Here is a 4,082-nt window from a genome sequence, read left to right as displayed (position 1 = left end):
GAAACTTAATGTCGGTCCACGGACCGACGGACCACGGACCACGGACCACGGACCGGTCCGTTTGGGAACTTATGTCCGCTACCCACCCTGAACCGATAATTGACCAATAAATAAACCACTCAGAACTGCATATAACTCATATATGTGAATGGAACAATGTAAATGGCCACTATTCCTATCGACAGAAAGTTTTAGATCTCAAAAATACCCAATTTTGACTGATATACGTCAAAATAGTTAACATTTAATGGGTACGTTTTATCACTTTTAGGTACTAGTTAACTTTCATTTTTTGATAATCATGAAACGTTCAAATCAGTCAACGAATGGTTGAAATTTTTTATATTCGAATGTCTGAAGATAATTAATCCATAAAATAAACAATTCCTCAAAGATAAACTTATAAAACGCACCTCATGGGGTGCGGAGATTCGCCCCACCATTTTCTGATGTCACAAAATTCAGGGTTCCGCGCCGATGGCTATATCTGACCGCGCTGATGGTCATATCTTAAAGTGTCCTTCTATAAAAGTTGGGTGAAAAGGCTAGCTTTAAAATGATACTAGACTTTCCGGAAATAATTGCATTTTTTTGGAGTTTTGATTGTTGGAAAAAAAAGTGCGGCGATTCACCTCACCTTACCCTACATATAGATTATATTGAGTAGAATAGTAGTAAGATAGTTTCCAAGCTAAAGTACGAATAAAGTTCACGAGCAGATAACAAATGGGAACTTCTCTTAAAAAAACGAATTCTGCATAAAATGGCATAAATAAATAAACAATCCCATATAGATGGGCCGAACTTGAAAAAGTAAATCAGTGTTGCTCTATTCTTAGTGCTGTTCACATCCATTATATTAAGGATCGTGCTTCATTTTCTCTGAAATTTTACAATAAAGTTGTTGATAGAAAAAAAAACAGTTTGAGTCCTATTGATGCATATTTATTTTTTCACGAAGGTAGTTTTCATATCTCCAATCAAACAGACTAGTTGTATTATTTAAAACTTTTAAATAGTTCAATTAAAATTGAAGTTTCAACTAAAAAAAAATTTCTTTTCCTAGTCAAAATTTAAAATGGAAGATAATAAGTTGAATGCGCTCAGTATTCCACCTGATCAGGTGTCACCGAAACATATACTCAACGCTCAACACGTCAACAAGTTATTCACTGGCTTTTAAGAAAAGAAGATCAAGGATATGATGAAAACCATCTACGTATATTAGCTGAGTATTGTGGAAAATCTGCAACTCAGCTAGAAATCTTGCTTCGCCACATCGACTTCAATGTATTGCATCGACTTCAATTCCAAGCTCTGGAAACACTCGAAATATTTTGGTGTGGAAGTATATGCAATACCATGGATTCTAGCTCTGGACTGTTTTCGAATTTGAAATGTTTGAGAGTAGGATTTCTACATGGTCACAATGTTGGCTGGTTGCAACAAACAATCCCATAATTGGTCGATGTTTTTCTCAGGAATTTCTATGGATTGGATCAAAGTAGGCGAAAGTAGGCTAGTTGAATTTATAAACCTAAATCCACAATTGCAGCATCTCAAAGTGACCGGAGATTTTGAAGTAAGTTTATCTTTTTGGAGCATTTTTGATGATTTCCGAGATGTGTTTATTTCAAGCGAGCATTTGGACTACAACAGTGATGAAACAGAACAATTGGGTAGACGCTTCACAAATCTGAAGTATATTCGCGTTACAATAATGCGTCCAGCAATTGCCAAAGCATTCTTAAATCAACTTGCTGAAAACAATGTTCCAATCGAAAGACTGTCTGTGTATAGAATGCAACGTCTTTGAAGTGGCTTCAAATCAGTCAAAATTCTTTAAACGAAATTAAAATAGTTGAAACCTCCAAATATCATCCAACTACAATCGACCGCAAATTCTACTATGAACTGTTTGAACAAGAAATTGCTTTAACCTTTGACGACCAAAACTGAACGGCTTGGAATTTTGCAATTCTGATAGCAGATTCGTGCTCAGCGACCCCAATAACCTTAGTAAAAGTGTTATCAAAAATTAATTTTTTCAACTGAAAATATGAAAAAAATGATGGGACATATGTGTCCCATTGGTCGGTAACGGTAACTACCTTTGTATGGAAGAAAATATGTCTCCCATAAGAACTACGTGTAAAATCTTTTTCGTTTTTAAGATGTTCAGAATTGTTTGGAACCGAAAATGGTTTGAATTGTGCTTTGTTGTGCCCATTTAATCACGAATTTGATGATATTTTTGTAAATTTTGGTTTTTGAAAATTCGCGAATAATGGTCAAAATACAGGCAAACCAGTGGTAATTAGTTACCTTTACCGACCAATGGGACACATATGTCCCATCGCGCCAAAAGCAATAAAAATTTAAAAAAATATTTTTTTGGAGAAAAGTCGATTATTTTTAGAAAGAAACGGACATTCCGCACAACATTTCAAATTTTTAGCTTTAAAAATTGCACCGTTCAAATTATATAGGGTTTGGCGCAACTTGAAAAAAAAGTCAAGATTTTTTTACTTTGAAGTGTTCTATTTGAGCGCAGTGATGATAAATATCCAATATTATGGTACTTTCTGGTAGCTACATTCATTCTCTTTCAATAGAAACCAATTTTATCGAAATCGGTTTAAAAATGTGAAAATTATTGACGAAAAACAAAATGGGACATATGTGTCCCAAAGGTCGTCAAAGGGTTAATCGTAGTATGCTTTTTGTTTAATTATTGAAAGTTATTTAAAAAAGTTATCAATTATTATTATGTTTGATCTGAACGTAATATTTTCTGAAGACGACTAATTTGACGGGGTGATGTTGGAAATGTCTGTTTCACAAGTTTTGGTTATGAATCATTCTAATTTTGTCAAAAATAATTAAATAAATTTATATGATGATATTGTATTCTTCACTTATGTGTTTTATGTACATTCAATGTGAATGATCATTGTACATTATTTCACATTGGTAACGAAAAGAGTGTAAATTTTTTTTTTGAGTTATTTCAAAAGTGAATTACATGAACATGATTTTATTTCATTTTTGCAATTAGGCGTAATGGCTTCATTTAAAATAAAAAAATATAGATAAAAAATTGGCCCAAAGACTCTTAAAATTTTCTTAGGAAAAAAAACAACTACAGTAGCCTACATTCCATGTAGTGCTAAAAAAGGGAAGTGACTTTGAGGTTATTCGACATTTACTCAGAATTCAGCGAATATAGCAAAGTTTTTTTTTCCAATTCTCAACCTTTATTTGTTAGACGAAAAATCAAAGAAAAGAATAAAAATTTCACTTCAGCAAAGTTTTGAGTTTCCGTCCAATGATTCAATAAAAAGATATTCCGCCACCTCCTTGTTATCTGAAAAATAATATCGATTAGTGATATAGTATAAATCACATTTTTCTAAATGATGAAATTTACAAAGATCAGAAGCTATCTGTCCGGGTGTCCGATCACGATAGTCCCTAGCAGTAACACTGGCTCCATTGTCGACAAGAAGTTCAACGATATTTAAGTTGTCTAGAGGATAATATCGGCCAATGAGATAGATTAAATCAATTTCTTGTTCAGTGAAAATAAATATTTTAAATTACCATTCATAGCAGCAAGATGAAGAGGTGTCCGCTTAAGATCGTCTATAGCATCAATATTGGCTCCTTTCTCGATGAGCTTTGCAACGACATCCATGTAACCTGAAGAATATCATCGATCAATGAAAAAGATCAAATCAATATCTTGTTCTGTGAAAATAAATCTATGGGTGAGATTGAGAGTGGTTTCACAGACTTATTGTATTGGAAAATGTAGAGTATGTTCTCAAGCGTAGAGTAAATCTTCAAATAATTTGTTTATTTCAACTGATATACGATATTTATGTTACTTTTGCAAAGTTGTACGATTTGAGAAGACCAACATTTTTTACTTTTCTGCAAATTTTGTTTGTTAGGTAAATTATTGGTTTTACTTAGGGTTTAAAAACGCGTTATTTTTTTCAGTGTTTCCCAAAAACGTTTTTTTACAGAGCCGTTATATAACGCCCAAAAAACGTATTTTTCGTTTTTTATCGTTATTT

General features: G+C 32.9%; 1 long non-coding RNA gene across 1 annotated transcript; it reads right to left on the bottom strand.

Moving 5' to 3' along the window:
* Positions 1-3,240: 3,240 nt before the first annotated feature.
* On the bottom strand, positions 3,241-3,703 carry LOC129573177 (uncharacterized). Its single transcript, XR_008688568.1, has 3 exons — positions 3,604-3,703; positions 3,431-3,529; positions 3,241-3,367 (listed from the first exon to the last, which is right to left on the bottom strand). It is a non-coding gene; the product is annotated as an uncharacterized LOC129573177 (long non-coding RNA).
* Positions 3,704-4,082: the final 379 nt, after the last annotated feature.

Source organism: Sitodiplosis mosellana, unplaced genomic scaffold (assembly GCF_009176505.1).
Source record: "Sitodiplosis mosellana isolate CC-2019 unplaced genomic scaffold, AAFC_SMos_1.0 Smas_scaffold_5995, whole genome shotgun sequence".
Classification (NCBI taxonomy): domain Eukaryota; kingdom Metazoa; phylum Arthropoda; class Insecta; order Diptera; family Cecidomyiidae; genus Sitodiplosis; species Sitodiplosis mosellana.
This window is presented reverse-complemented; position numbering and strand designations above follow the sequence as displayed.